General features: G+C 40.7%; 1 protein-coding gene and 1 long non-coding RNA gene across 2 annotated transcripts in view; one reads left to right on the top strand and one right to left on the bottom strand.

The window, feature by feature from the left end:
• Slc14a2 (solute carrier family 14 member 2) overlaps nt 1-16,651 on the top strand; it is a 445,690-nt gene that overhangs the window by 129,602 nt on the left and 299,437 nt on the right. The gene's annotated exons all lie outside the window — the stretch shown is intronic.
• The window catches only part of LOC141422478 (uncharacterized), an 81,434-nt gene continuing 68,539 nt past the window's right edge, over nt 3,757-16,651 (bottom strand). The window contains exon 7 of the long non-coding RNA XR_012447042.1: nt 3,757-3,905. This is a non-coding gene — a long non-coding RNA (uncharacterized lncRNA). The remainder of the gene's footprint in view (nt 3,906-16,651) is intronic.

Here is a 16,651-nt window from a genome sequence, read left to right as displayed (position 1 = left end):
TGAGGAGTAGGATGTAGATGCAATATACACCACCTGGACAGCCTGCTTTTGTGTTGCCTTATTTGTAAGGAAAATAGATTTAAAAGAAGTGAATCCAAAAGTCATAAAAATATATTTGAACAGGGAAAATATCCTCTGGACAGTAGCCTAACTGAATGTAAAAGGTGAAGGAGAAACCTGAGAGAAATGAGCTTTCTAGAGCAAGCAGCAGGGACCCTTATTAACATCAGCTGCCATGGTTAATAACCTTGCATGGGGCGGGAGGCTGAGCCAGATGATCTCTAAGGGCCGTTTCTCACACTGAGATTCCAAGATGCCGATATTTATGGTGCAATATTCAGAACCCATAAATCAACTACTCTCTGAAGGTGTGCCTTATAATGTCTCTTTTATTTCATCAGTTTTCCCCCTGGATCTTGCCTCCTCCCCTCTGTTACCTCATTGCCAACAGAGCAGGAAGAGTGTATTCATAGATCCCTAAGTTACACCTGGAGGATATGTGTTGGCCTCCGGCCTTAGACAGATGTTCTGGGACTATTCCTTTGGCCTTATATTTCACATAGAAATGTAACAATAACTGCCTATGACGGCTCCCAGTGTCCTTTACCACCACATCTAAACCCACAGACTAGAATTCAGCATCCTTTGTCAGTTGGCTTCTACTTGCTGCACAGTCCAAGGTCAGGTCCCCAAGTCAGTTGATTAACCAGCAACCATTTCCTGAGCATATAATATTAAGTTCAGCATCAAAGCGGTTCCAAGGAAAGGGGACTGCATCTTGACACTCAGAATATTTATAGCCTAGGTCTAAAAAGTATATAGTAGACTATATAACCTTAGACTATGTAGCCATGTACAAGGTTTAGAACAATCATATAAATTGCTGTAAGTGACAAGAGTCCTGCCCCATTGTCCTTGAATACAATATGGCATGCCCTTAGAACAGATGCTGCAGTATTCTCTAGGCAGGATTCCACAACCTTCTGGTTGTCAAGAAAAACATGGACCCATTTGTCCTAACCATCCCAAAGTATCTCACTAGTTCCTTAGACTTATTTACCTGCCTGTACTACAATGCAAGTCAAACCCACATTTGTAGCCATCAATGAAATTTATTTTCAAACATCTTTTAGTTTTTGATTCTAAAGACACTGGTCATAACCAAAAATAAAGACAGCTGAAAGGTTGCAGTAGATACCAGTGAACTCACAGATTCTGGTTAAGGTCATTCAAATGCTAAGTAACCACATTTGGAGTGTAGCTTTCTGATTAAGAAACTACAAATAATCACCAATAGTGCAAGTATAGATTAAAATGAACACACACACACCACACCCATACACATACATTATGCTGTCTATGCCAATGCATTTTGAAGTAAGTTACAGACATTGTGATTAGAGGAGAAGAACATAGCATGGATTGTGGACAGTGAAAGGACCATCAGCTGAGCAATGGATGATGTGAAGAAAGGAGAGGACAGATTATGTAGAGGGGGGGTTTTGGCAGATTGGTGATGCAGTGGATTCCAGGCTGAGCAGGTTTGATGTGGTGTCTATAATAGGTTGACTATGTGACTTCTTGTCCAATGAATGGGGCACTTTGGAGAGTAAAAGGGGGGTGCTGTTAATAATAATGCCAGGACCACAGATGAAAACCAGTCCTGTCCCAGTACCATATGTCCTAGACATATGGTCAGCCTAGGTATGATCATTGGAGTAAAGCATGGAGAAGACGTAGAGGCTGCATTCTATGAAGGCTCATCCCTCAAACACCAGAGTACTGCCTAAACTCTGGCTCACCTGGCCATAGCAAATTTGCTTTGGGTAGCTTGGTGGATCACAGGAGCCACCTGGAAGGAATATTCCTTTGAATATACTTTGATTAGTTGTCTTAGACTTCTTGATCTGCAGCCAACATGGAATCCTACCTTTGTCAGCATCTTGTGAATGAATTCTGCATCCCCTAACTTTGACTTGTCCAGAAGCAATTATACAACAGGAAGAAAACCACTTCTCTTACTATTTTGCTAATGTGACCCTGGTAAATTAGTTCTCTGGCCTTAAGATTCAGAAACTACTGAGTGCTGGTCGAAGGCTTTTCCATATGTTACCTCATTCCTCCCAAGAAGTTGTATACCTACCATCTGATAAATGAACAAATAAGTCTCCACCCTACTTTTATCCCAGAGTTTATGCAGGTAAAATGAGGTGAGAAAGTTCCTGAGAAGTCAGAGAATTGGTATCCCACTTATGGGTCTACAGAATTTCAAATACAAGCACAGACACTCAGGTCAGAGTCCTTGAGGTCCAGTGTGTGATGGCTAATGGAGAAGTCCCACCAATGGAAGTATTCAAAGCCCATTTTTGAGTTCTGGGTCCCAAACTCACAACTTTCTTGATCTTTTGTAAGACAGAGACTCTAAGGCTTAAGCTAAAGATCCAAAAAATGAGAAGAAAAGTAGTAGAGGAAGAGTTCTGGGGACAAAGCTAGCAAGGGACTCCCTTGAAGTGAGGAATACAACAGGTCCATGAAACTGGTGTAGAATGAAGGGGAGTATAGTTTAAAGTCAAGATCAGAGACATGAGCAAAGGCCAAACAATGCTGAACTCTGTAGAATTTTAATTGAGAAAAAAGAGATATCAAATTTACACTGTGAGAAGACACTCTGCTAAAATGTGGAGAACATTTTTAGAACAATCAGAGCAAAAGCAAGGAGCCCTAGAGAAGATTATCACTAGTGTTCTACAAGATGGTGTTTGTCTGTACCAGAATCTTGCTAACTAAGACAGATAAACACACTGATTTAAAACATATTGAGAAGGAAAGCTGGACAGGACTTTGTGATAAACTGAAAAATGGCAAGCAATCACTAATTGACCCTGACTTCAACAACCTTCCCATGACAATGACTTCCAGTGACTGGGTACCTTTTGATAAACAAGCTTTGTCCTTAGGGGACACATAGGACTTCTAGACCAACTTCTAGATGTGAAGCTAGTTCTTGGGCAGGAAACTTTAGGTCTTCCAACCTTCCTAGGTAGCCATAAAATGAGGACTTTCATCAGTCTTTCTTTGTCGCTTGAGACACAAATCCAGAGCTAGTGTCCCTGACCTCTGAAATCCTGATGAGCTGTAGAGTTTGGCAGAAGCTGAGGACCAGGAAATAACTCAGAGCCTAAATCTGATCTCGGTCATAGGCTGACTCTACCCCTCTTACCCAAGGTGGGACTCTTCGACATTTTCCTTCTGTGCTGCTGAAAACCTTAACTCCTTTTGGTTTTTATAAGTGAAGCCTTGACCCATCCCAAAGGAAGCCTCCAAAGCTACCTTCATTTGCTGCAGTTCGTTTCATGCCCATCTCTCTCCTTGCTCTGGGAGAGAGATGAAATGAGCCCACAGAGGAAGTGGGTCTTGTTTATTTGGGCTGCATTCTCCTTGTCAGTGTGTTGGTTCAGTCAACTAAAGGTAATCAGCAATGTTAGGGGTTGGATTGCTGGCTGGATGGGCTCCTTATTGACTGAGACACTCTTGCATGAGGTCTATTTCTCTTGTGTCACCTTACTATTTCTACCTCCTTTGACCCCCATGGCACTGCTGTGAAGCCCACACAGCTATGTGATTCAGCATCTCAACCATCCAATTAAAATGTTTTACTATCTTTCCTTTTTATCTTGCCTTTGTAATTGGATTCCTAGTTTCTCAATTTTCATGGCAGCAAAAGGAGGGGGAAAATGATAGCAAGTATCTGATAAAAATAAAATGCTATGATTTAATTTATGCTGAAGGGATTCTCTCTCACCTTTATGAAGCCTTTGAAAGGATTCCTGAGTCTCTGATCCAGTCAGATTGTGTCCCTGTGGTTTCTTCTGGGTAATCAGAGGGTCTTAGAAATAGCAGATGCCCTAAGATCAGAAAAATTGAAAATTACCAAGTGCACAGAGGATCCAGAGGGACAATTTGTGAGGTGATGACAAGACTAGATTTTGTGTGACAGAAATATGTGATTATGTGAGACCTCAAGCATCCTGTAACTATGTAGTCCCTAGGGTGGAAGTAGGGAGATCCTACAAGACTACCCTTTCCTAAGAAAGCAAACATTTGTGATAAATTTTGTGCACAAAAAAGCAATGGTTTACCAACCCAGTAAGTTTTATAAGCTTTAACACTTTCAATTCTTGTTAAAGAATGAAAAGGCTCAAAATATGTCAGTCTTCTGTGTAATTCTCTAGCCAAAATCTGTCACAATTATTGTTATTATTCTTACTATACCTCACCAGTGCCTGACAGAGTCTCCTAATATATCAGTTACTGAATAAATATATGTTCAGTGATCAATTCATTGAGATATTACTTAACTTCTAGGCATTCCAACACCAATTCTCCACTCTTAGCTGGGTCTCCTACAATTCCATTTAATTCTGAAACTAAATACCCAGAGTGCTTGAAAACCCCAAAAGCTTAGAACTTCGTCTCACAAGATCATGCTACATCACATGCTGAGTCCCAGAACTTCTACAAATTCAGGACTTCCCACAATGTCCTTAGACTCAATAATTCACTAAAACAATTCACAGAATTAAGGAAAGCTCTATATTTACAAGTCCTAGTTTATTTTAAAGAATACAAATGAACAGTCAAACTAAGGAGAATATAGGGTCAGGTCTAGGATAATCTGAACATTAGATATTTTACAAGTAAGAGGAAAGATACAATTCCAGAAGTGTGGTCAAAAGAAGAGAGTCAGTAAACAATTTCACTGTGTGAAAAACTCAAGGTAAGAGATAGAGAAAGTTATACAGACAGTAAGTTAATGAAATGAGAACAGCCAAAAGAACACTCTGGATCTATTTCATTCTTCTTTCTGCAAAGAAGGGTAGGATCGGCTCTTGCCATTATTATTCAGTTTATGATACATTATTAGAATTTATTCTATGTCAGGAACTCAATAGGTGCCAAAAAGACTAAGCCTTCTAAAAAGTCAGAGTCCTTTCCCTCTAACAATAACACTGGAAGCATCAAATGGACGTGTGTTCAGAAGAGAAGCCTACTCAAATCATGCCATGTACACAATGCCCTACTGAAACTGCTCTATAAAACCACAGCTCTGACTATTCTCCCTTTGGTTTATTACTCCATTGTTTCTAGTTCTTAGGAAAACCTGTCTCACCAGCTATTTCTTCTGTACTTAATTTATGAACTTGAGCCATGTGTACGGCCTGGATCATTTGCACTGCTCTATATCACTCCATTGTTGAACCATTTCACAGTTTACTCAGTCTCCTTTCAGAGGTGTGTGAGTTATTTCCAGTTTTATATTATGCAATGATTCATATACATGTCTACTCAACCTCCCTGTGAGTGTTAAGGTAGGGAAAATACTTACAAGAAGAATTACAGGAATATAGGAACTGTGCATCTTCGCTTTCACTAAAAAATGCCAAGCTTCTCACCCAAATGAGAGAAGTACCAATCTACATTATCATTAACCATAAATGAGAGTTTCCATCACTCTGTATCTTTGCCAATACTTGGAATTGTCACACTTTTAAAGGTGTGCCAATACCATAGGTGAGAATCTATCTCACTAAAGTTTAATTTGCATTTTCCTAATAATAAAGGGTTCAGCTTCTATTCACACATTTATTAGGGATTTGCATTTTCTCTTCTGTGAGTTCTCTATTCATATAAATTTTTCAGTTTTGAAAAATCCTACCTACTTTATCTCATGATGGAATTTTCTTTCATTTTTTCTTTTGCTTTTTGTACTTAGGTCTTTAATCTACCTGACATTACTTCTTATTCATGGTATGAATGAAGGATCTAATATCTGCCTCCACACCAAGAACAGGACAATCTATTCTTCGTCTGTGAATCTGCAGGACCACCTCTGTCAGAATTCCAGAAAACGCAGGGTCTGTTCTCCATTGATCCCTGTGCTAATACCATGTGTTCCTCATAAATTATACTTTTGCAAGAAAGTATATTCTGGGAGTGTATTAGTCAGGTTTCTGTCACTGCAATGAAATATTTTGCTTATAAAGAGAAAAAATTTGTTTTGGCTCATGGTTTTGGAGTTTCTAGTCCAAGATTAGGTGGACCTATTTGGGGTGCCAGATGGCAATAGTAGGGATTATGTGGTGGAACAAAATGCTCACCTCATGGGCACAAAGCAAAAGATGAAGAGGTAGAACTGGGTGTGATATTTCATGCCTGTAATCCCAGCTACTTGGGAGGTGAAAATAAGAGGATCATAGTTTGAAGTCAGCCAGGATTTTTTTTAAAAGTTAGCAAAACTCTATCTCAAAAAGAACTGGCCAGGTATGGTGGCACACAAGTGGAATCCCAGCTACATGGTAGAGGTAGGAAGATCATGGTTTCTGGTAAAAGGTGCCACACCCTATCTGAAAAGTAACTAAAGCAAAAAAGGACTGGAGGTATGGCTTGGGTGGCAGAGCACTTGCCTAGTAAGTACAGGGCCCGAATTCAAACTCCAGTACTGCCAAAAAATAATAGTAAGAGGAAGAGGCAGGGGTCCCACAATCCCTTTCAGGAGCATACCCCCCAGTGGCCCAAGAACCTCACATAGGCTTCATCTCCTAAAGTTTCCACCACTTCCCCATAACTCCAACCTACAACTTGATTGTATCATCACTAACAGAAGAGTGTGAGATTCAACCAAGTCTGCTTCAGTTCCAAAAATGCTATAATTATATGTGCTTCCTAATCAACCTGATTATGACACAATTATTTGTACCAAAGTAAGGCTCAGAGAGGTTGAGTGGCTTGCCCAGGATCACAGTGTTAAGTTAAAAAGCAAAGTCTGATAGAGCAGGCTGTAGCAGTCAAGCTCAGGCATCTCTTTGTTGTCTTATTCTGTTCTCTTTTCCTTTGCATGCAGGCCAGTTGTGTGGCTCTGTCTTCCATTTACATGATGCAGAATTCAGCAGCAAGTGGCAGGAATGCTAGGGTTAAAGGTTTTGATTTGCTTCAGGCTCCCACTGGCCTCCTATATTGGTGATGAACTTGCCGGTGACCCAGGAGAAGTGTTGAGACTTTGGAATACAATCCATGCGAGCTTGCAATAGTTTGTAATGGGGTTTCAATGTGTTCTGTCCAGTTTCTCTCTGTTCATTTTGATTTCTTGTTCTTAAAGGTGCTTGGTGTTCCCTGTCCATTTGGACATAGCATGTCATATTTGGAAGGACTAACAGTTCACTGGGAAATTTCACTAGATCAAAAACACATGATTCAGCCTAGGGATTTTATCAAGTGACAGAAAAGTTACATAATGAGTACATAGATATGTTTCAAGGCAGATCTATTTTTCTTTGCAGCCACATGAAAATTTTGCTGTCTACTAAGAGTGACACACTGGGTGCACTGACCATGTCACAGCGATAGCAATGGATTCTGTTGTTTAGAAAAGTTTGCTAGCAAGACTTTTCCCATTCTGTGTTTTGATTGGATGTCACAGTGATAGAAAGCCTTTTCCCATTCTGTGTTTTGATTGGATGGCCACGTTCCAACCTCCTCCTGGGAATGGAATAGATATCAATGGGCCTCCTAGGCAGTAGACCAGCACATTTGTTCCAGAACACAGCAAAGGTCAGGCAGAGACAGGCAGTCACAGTTGTCTGTGGATTGCACTGGGCATTTCAATTCTGACACGTGTTGCAGTGAATGCAGCAATTATGGGAAACCTGCACAAACATAGTCCATGTTGGTTACAGCATTCTTGTCACTTGGGAATTTCCTCAAATGTTTTCCTTGAATTATCAAAGGTGCTGTCATCTCTACATTGTAAAAAATTAAAAGGCAAGAAGTGGAACATAGAGGAAGATTAAGAGAACTAACTAGGCATAACTTAGCTGAAGGAAAATGCCAAGGGACCTACAAGCCATCTCTAAGTATTTTACATACTTAGGTAATTTGGCAAAAGGCAACATCTAAATGCATCAATGGTGGGAAACCAGTAGTACCAATAGTCAAAAAAATCAATATTATCAACTTTTTACTGAGAAAATATTATATGTCTAGCACAATTCTGGGTATGGAAGAGGATTTAAGACAAAAGCAAAGTAAGTTAGTACAGCAGTCATCCTTAAAGACAACTAAGCTAAAAAGACAAGACAAATCTTCTGGAGCAGAGTCTAGGGAGGAGATTGACAATGTGCTACAAAGTTCAGGGAAGGGAGCATTCCCTATGACTTGAGGTGATCAAACAGCCAAAGAAATGTGTGAGAAATGGATTTAGAGTATTTTTTCCAAAGTGAATAAATGTCACTGAAAACCATGCCGGATCAAGTCCCTGAAATCATGATGTGTCACCAAGATGCACTAAACACTTGCTATTTTTGATTTCTCTGATTCCCCAAGAACACTCTCATGGTTCAGACAAGGATGATTATCAGACAAATGCACTCATAGCTCAAGGTCACAGGGAAGCACGTTCATCACAAGGAGGGAAATTCCTAGGGAAACAGCCCTGTTCTGTTTCCTAACGGCAGCACCAGCATAGCTCTGCACTTCTGATAATTAGGAGGCTCGGTTTAATTCCCAATATCTGTAGAGTAATCGATAGTGGGAGCATGAAGGGTGTGTGGCTGGACTGGTTTATGTGACGGGTCACACATTAGGTACCTAATTGATGTGGCTTCTCGGGATGTGGTAATGTAGCTGACGCATGCCACTTTCCTATTACTAGGCTTAATGGTTCATCTTTTGATTTCTGCCTCACTCCCAGTGCAGTATTATTTAAATAAGACCCTATTAGGAAATTTATTCATCACAAGAAAAAGATTTATCTGGAAAAAACAAAATCCACTGAGACACATCACATCCCTTTTTAGAGGCACCCCATACAATAGCAATATTTTTATTCTTTAGGTCGATACAATTATAGGATGGGAGAAAGCAAGAAGCAAAAAATATAAATTTCACACTCAGTGACCTAGTAATTTGTCAGTCATTTTCTGCATTAAACCTAATGCATCCTCTGGGACTAGGGCAGAAAATACCAGAAAAATCTTAGCACTCCTGGCCTGGCCATACCCCTGACTCCACACCATCTTCTCCTGTATTCTCGCTCCTTCTTGATCTTTTCTGCTGTGTTGAATTTTCTTTGTCTTCTCAGTACCTGTGACATTCTAATGAGAGTGTCCTTTAGTCTTTTATTCTGATATGAATTTCTCAAACATAGTCTCCTCTTTACCTTCCAACTGAATGCTTTGTATTTTCTAGAAGAACTAGAAGAAGGGGTCTAATATAGAGTGGCAGAAAACTCTTGACACTAATCAGTTTAATTTTTATACTAGGAGAGAAGGAATTTTTATCTTTCCTGGGTCTCTAGCCTAAATAATCTGCTTTTTTCCATGCTAATCCTTCTCCATTCCACTTGTGCACCCTTAATTCTGCAAATCTTTAATACCTACTACATTTCTAGCCAAGTATTGAGTTAGAAAAAGGTCATTAGAAAGGCAGAAAATCGTTCCTTATAGGACCCTGCAATCTATATGAGGAGATGAGACATATACAAACCAGAGAACAAGGAAGGACACTGGGATTAAGAGGGGGCTGGAGATGTGCGAAAGGGAGCTACTATATCCAGATATTATATATAACTACTATATCCAGATATAAGAAGGAGATATCAGAAGGAAGAAGGGATACATTGGGGGAGGCTTTGAGAAACCTGAGTGGGAGCAAGGCATGGGATCATCAGGGAGGCAAATATTAGTCAATGTAAGAACTCTTCTCAAGCTATTGAACAGAGTCATCTGACAAAATAATGATGTCTACAATGTACTCATGGAAAGGACTGTATTGGGGGAGCTGCTGCTCCAGTGAGTCATGAGATTGGCCCATTTGAAACCGAAATTCTCTGGTGTAACAAACATGTACTTTAGGAGTCTATAGAAGGTAATATTCATGAGAGCTTTACTCATCAGGGAAGACTTTGAACAAAGGGTAAAATTGAGTTGGGTCCTTTGTAAGAGTGAACTTGTAGGAGGACATGGAGAAGGGGTTTCTAGAGAGAGAACCACACATAAGCAATACCACCCAACCACCCTATATGAATAGAAATATGAATATATACCATTCTTTCTTCCATCACTCTGCTTAGAGAGCAAAATATCTTCTTTAGGTAGAGAGAAAATAATCCATGACATGTTCAACCATCCTCCCAAAAGAAGGAAGAGGCATAACAGGTAGACCAAACTTTAAAGTTAATGCCTTTACTGCTTTTCTCTTTTGTCCTTTCATTGTATTCTTCTATCTTCTAAAGTGATTTACTAAGGACCTATGCACTGGGACTAGGTTTGGAGATACAATATGGTACAAAGATGGGTATGGTCCCTGTCCTTACAGAGCTTGAACTCTATCTGGGAAGATAAACATTGGCCAAATAACATCACAAATATATACTTATGAATCACTTCAAAGTAAAATATTGAAAATGATGAGAGCACTTAAAGGGAGTCCAGCTCCAGGCTATGGTGAGGTGGCACAGAATTTCCTGAGCAAGTTAAGCTGAAATCTAAGCTTAAAATATGGTGATGGTATGAAAGGTGGTGACAGCAAAGAGAGTCAAGAGTAAAGGAGAAAAAGAAAAATATTAAATAATCTTCTACGAAGAGAAAACTACATATGCAAAACCAAGATGGTGGGCTGCGTAGGCAAGGTACTAAAAGAAAACTTTAGGAAGTATTCATATCCACAATGACAGAAAATGGTTGAATCAGGTTCATAGTTTATGACAAGGATTACAGGGAAGAAATGGGGGTAAACATAAGATATAGGAGCCTGGAATTTCTATAACTACTTTGTCTTGACTTTATACAGTTCTTTGAAAAAGTGGGAAGGCTATTGTTCATCTTGTAGGTCAATTGTGTTATAGAAAATATTTTACCATGTGACTTGGTTTACCACAGGTCTCCTGTAGGCCCAGGAAGAACTTATACAACAAAATTGCAGTCATTTATTAATTATCCAAGCACGAATTTTCCCTAATGACTTGGGTCCATGAATTGGTTTCCTTTCTATTACTCTATTAAGTTTCAACAGAATAGGCAGATGAACATGCAACAGGTGTAAAAGAGACCTGGGTCTGGATACCAAGATGGTGGATGTGTTTGTGAGAACCTTAGTGGAAAAAAGGCTGTGACTAGTAATTTTCTTCTTACCACCTTCCAAAGACTAAATATAGGCACCTGAATTATCCAGTCCTTTATATTAGTCTACCTGTGACTGGTTTGGGCTGGTTTTACCCTGAAATTCTAGAGATTTATGTTAAATGTTCAAATTAAACGAGTTGCTAATTATTTCTGCTTTCTGAGATTAAAAAAACTTTTTAGCAAGATGAATGGGAATTCTTCCAAGAAAGACACAATGGTAGAATAATAGGAAGTATTTATGCCTACTGGTCTCCTTCCATTATAAGAAAAGCAAAACTCTTAGCTTCCTCTCTAAAATATTGAAGGTGGTAAAGTAATCTTTTGGAGGAGGTAAGTTTGAGGCAAGCTGTAAAGCAAATGACTAATTATTCTCTTTAACATCAATGCTAAGTAAATATAAAGACAAATTAACCATGCTATAACCAGTAGAAGTTGCTGATTCAAGCTTATCTAAGCTATTGATGTTCCCTGGATCACCAGTTCAACTTGTTAGTATTCTATTTGCCAGATCAATAAGCTTCAAGAATCCCCAGTAAATCAATCAGCAGAGCTTCTCAACATTGGGAACAGGCTGATTTCTAAGGAATCTGGAAAAGTAGGCAGGGTCAGGATGCATTGGCCTATGGATTACTGCTGGTACAAAGATAGCTATGACTCATTCCTCCACTCATCAACTCAGCCCATCTTGGGTGATACCAACCATGTCTTGTTACTGACACTAGAAAAAAACATGTCATAACAGTTCTGACTTGTGGAGGCTCCCAGTTCAGTGGAGCAAATATGTAGGCAGATCCTTAGGTCACAAAGGGGTGTCTAGAACCCTGTCTGATGGAGTGAGTAGCCATTCCAGATTTGGTAGCACCTGGTTGTCTGAAGGTGCTATTGTAAAAGTTCACAATGCTTTGGAAAATCCACTGTTCTTGTAATGACCAGAAGAGGTAAAAGACCACCCTAGAGAGGAAGTTTTCAGAATTTATCTGTGTACTGCCCACTCGAATCCTCAATTCCCATATGCTCTACTGGATCTACTACTGTTCTACAGAGTGACTCAAACTCCAAATTATCTTTGGTTTCCTCCTATCAAAATCCCAAAGAATTTTTCCGTCATGTGTACTAGGAAGAACTAAGAAAATTCTCTTAATGGTACCAGTGACTGATAACTCTGTGGTATTTTTAAAAGAAGTATGATACCTTAAACAGAACATTAATTGATGGAAGTGAAGAAAGATAATTTAATGGAATAAACACTTGAGGATGACCTGCCTCTGAGATGTGAAAAGAGGTACCTTCACTTTCTGGCTTTATGATCTGAGGCAGTGAGATGCTCACAGATTTTCATTTTAATCTCTTTGAGTCCAAGTGTCCTGGTCTATAAAGCGAGAATGACCATACCCCACTCTCTGTAGGGAGACAATGAGTGCAAAGAACAGGACCTGGCATATTGTAGGTGTTGAATGAAGGACAACTTCTATGTTGCTAACAATGACTCTAATCCCACACAGACATGAAACTGTCTTTTTTCTTTTTTTTTCTGGCTACTAGGGCAGTAGGGGAGTGGTACAGAGAGGATATATTTGGGGATTGGAAGCACAAAGATACATTTATTGGGAATAAATGTGATATTGGATGTAGAACAGCTTTGTTTCCTATGACAGGCTACTATTATTGTGACTGTGATTATTGCATTTTTTAAATCATCACTGGATAGGGTACTGATTAAACAGCAAAGCCCTGTCAACAGACTTTTATCCTATTTACAGAATGTCTTGAGGGTGTGTTTCTATCTCCTCAAAGATTCCAGGAAAGAAACCTGTCATATAGGCATAAGCAGTGACAAGTAGGGTCAGAAAGAGCGAAAATATAGGAAGTGCTTAAATCTGTGTCTAGAAAGTTGGCTGTCTTTAAGATCATGGAGCAAGGAAATAAAATAAGTAAAATATAAGTCAAAATCTAGAAAGTCAAGATCAAGATATGGGTTGAGATCAATATACTAATTAGTGGTACTAAAACCTGTCTGGTTGTTACTAGAACTAGCTCAGAAACTTTTACAAAAATACTGACCTACTGAATCCAGTTCTCTGGGTGGTGTCTGGGGCAAATGTTTTTTAAAGTCCCCTAATTGATTGGCATTACCAGCCAGCCAGGTCTGGAAAGCAGAAGTCTGTATCAGGTCTTATGGCCAGATGCAAGAAGCCATCTGTCCTGCAGGATCAAGGGCTGGGAACCTGGGACCTGGCAGTTAGCTGGACCCCCACAGGGACACAGTAAGTAAGTGGGAGATAGTAGGGCAGGCTCCACTGGCCTGTGGGTTTTGCATATTTGTTTAATTAGGCATATGTACATTCTAGAAAGGTAAGGGACTTCTGTTGGACACTGGAGACGCTTGCTCTGTAGATATGAGGGGAGGGAAAACTAGGGAGGTAGGAAGGGAACTAGATACATGCTGAAGGCCAACTCTGAGACAAGGGGTTTTCTTTCTCACTCCCTCACATGCCTAGGTGCCTCTGGAGAAGCCCTGTGCTGATGGGTGATGTTCTCAGATGTGCCAAGGAAGAGCTGTGTAGGGTGGGGAGGGTGGCGGAGTTCCTGGAGAATATGCAGCTTTCTCACCTTGATGAGAGGTTGGGACCCTGCCAAAGCCCAAGAGAACCCAGAAAGTCCCTACATCTTCTGTGACATGGAACTTTTGAAAACCACAAATGCAAAAAAAGAAAGTCTCCTTGGAGACATGGCAAAAATCCTGAATCAACCCAGACTAGCAGGCAAGGTCCATGCAATTCCCCAATCAAGGTGGTTGATTGTGTGGCTCTTTAGTTTAAGAAAAAAAAAAATGAGAGAGAAAGAGGAAGAGAGAAAGAGGAAGAGAGAAACAGAGACAGAGATTTAGCTATCTACCGTTTGTCCCCAATAAAGTGCCTAGATGAGGGATCCATATTAAAATCTCCAAAAATTTGCTACAGAACCTGAGTTGCAGTGAATGGTATGCTTTGGAATGGAAAAAAGAGCAGAAACCAGCTTTGTTTCCCTGGCCAAAGCCTGTTTATCATGTGCATCAATTACTTTTGCAGCCACACTCTCTAATGGGTTTGTGTGGCTAGTGATTAATGATGTCTAGACATCAGCTTGCTTGTATTGTTGTGATAGATGATGCCCCACCCACTCTATGCCTGCTCCTGGGACTTCATTTCCATGAAGGATACTCACTAACCCTGCAGGCCACTCTGGTTGAGAACCCCTAGAGTCCAATGGCACACCAGAAGAAAATTATGAGATATTTGATCAAGTCACCTTTCTTTCTCCATAATTTAATGTATAATGTGTGACCAAACTAGCACAACACAGAGAAAAGAAAGTAAACTTTGAATATTGGATTCAAACTTGATTTCTGCTACTTCTAGGTGTATGGCCTTGGGAGAATTAATAAACATTTGAAAAACAGAATTAAGGATTCCCACACCTGACACCTAGAGTGTTCTCTCAGGTCCCCTGAATCTTCCTGCCCGTGGATAGCCAAAGTTGGAGCCATGGAGAAGATGATTTTTGAGTTTAAAAGAAGTGTTCAGCTAGACCAGAGACAGGATTCCAGGCATACACTATAGGAAGGCCTTCGTATAAGGTCAACATAGGCAGAGATGGAAGATGAGCTGGAAGGACAGGTTAGTTCACACAGAAAAGAGATAGGGGATAGGCCCACACATTTAGCAATTCTTCCAAAGTGGCCCCAGTGCAGTGGCCCTGCTCCTCCTCCCTGGCCCCTCTATAAATCCAGTGAACCTCTAAACCTGCGGAGCACATATCTGTGAGGTAAGAGGCCTCAGAGCCTGGGCCACCCTTCTAGCAAAGCAATGAGGAGTGTCCTCCCTGATACCCTGGCTGCACACTTCATCTCCCTGTGCTCTCCAGGGTTGGCCTCTGTGATCAGGTGCTTATCTCCAGGTGTTTGCCCAAGGGGAGGTCATGAGAAATCAACACCAATCAGGGCAGTTTCCTTGGAAGCTGAAATTATCACACAGGCATCTCAAGAGCAGGTGCAGGGCTATTTTGGGCCAGCAATCACTGTGTGTAGAGGAGGGAGCATCGCTTCTGCTCTTGAACCAGGCAGCAGCCTGGAAAGCACCAATTACTGTGAGCTGCTTCCAGCTCATTATGTCTGTAGAACAGAGGAGTGCCGGCAGGGTCTATGCTGGACCACCGGCAAGGCTTCTTTCCAACTGACAAAATGATAGGCGCTCAGCTTTCCAGTTTGAAAAAGAGCTTCCCTCACCTGCAGGATAAAGTCCTCCTCTCTTAGCTTAGATTTTAAAGCCCTTGTGTGTCCAAACTCCATGAAATCTGCACTAAAAATTTTGTCCCAAATTTCTGTCATCCTGGGTTCTCCAACCCAGACTCTATACCCATATCAGGAGATATCTTCATTTTAGCCCAGATCACCTGAACCTGCCTCTGACCTCAGCCCTCACTGCTCTTCTGCTCCTCCCTTCTAAGTGAAAACTCCTTGGTATGGCTTTTCACCTCCCCTTCAACATCAAGGACATTTCTTTCCCTCATGGCCATCTGAGCCCCATGTAGATCTCTTCCTTTCCCTCCTCCCTGCCATTGTTGAAATAATAGAAGCCAGTAATGCACCCATGTAGTCTTCTTTGTCAATGATGACTTGCTGGGTGCCCCATACATCTCTCCCTGAAGAAAAGAAGTGATTCAGAGATCTACTTTTTTCATGTCCCCATGATACCTAGGACTAAAGTCAGGCACTGAATAACTACTAATTCCATCCCTCTCTCTCCTAACCCTAAATCTTCTGCAGAGCCTAGCTCTTCCCACCCTCCAAATCTATGCATTCAAACCATCTATGCCATTACACTCACAGGTTAAAGGTTTCTGAAAGCTCAACTTGGCTCTCTAGGACAAGCCCTGCCCTATTCACATGCCCTTGCCTGGTTAGCATAGAAAGTGGGTGCTCAGTGTGCCCTCTGTTTGCCTAAAGGCTCTCCAGCTGATGGCCTGGTTTCCAATGAAAGGAAACACTTGCATTGTAAATTGAGTTATTAAAATAGGTGTCTACCATTCTTGCCTTTGAGAAGCCAACAATCTAAAAATATGCCACAGAGAGAAAGGGAAATTGAAAAGACAAGAACAAAGAGTAGACAGTATTTAAAAATAGCACTCAGACCAGGAAAGGGAGATTCTGTAGTATCACATTTAAAAGCTGTGAAGGCAGTCTCCCACCTCCACTTTCTCAATCTCCCTGACACCCCTAATTCCTTCAATTCTCTTCTCTATTCTCTTCCTCCCTTCCAATATTTAATGCCTTAAAAAATTAAGACAGAATCTAATTGTAGCAGCCATGTCCAGTGCTTATTCCTGTCCCCTGAAATTAGGTAACATGTGGTTCCTATCAGATCACCCACCTGGAATCCCCACTCTTTATTCTGAGACCTGAGACCAGACAGCAATCTGTGTCTTCCTGATACAGC

Source organism: Castor canadensis, chromosome 4 (assembly GCF_047511655.1).
Source record: "Castor canadensis chromosome 4, mCasCan1.hap1v2, whole genome shotgun sequence".
Lineage (NCBI taxonomy): Eukaryota > Metazoa > Chordata > Mammalia > Rodentia > Castoridae > Castor > Castor canadensis.
This window is presented reverse-complemented; position numbering and strand designations above follow the sequence as displayed.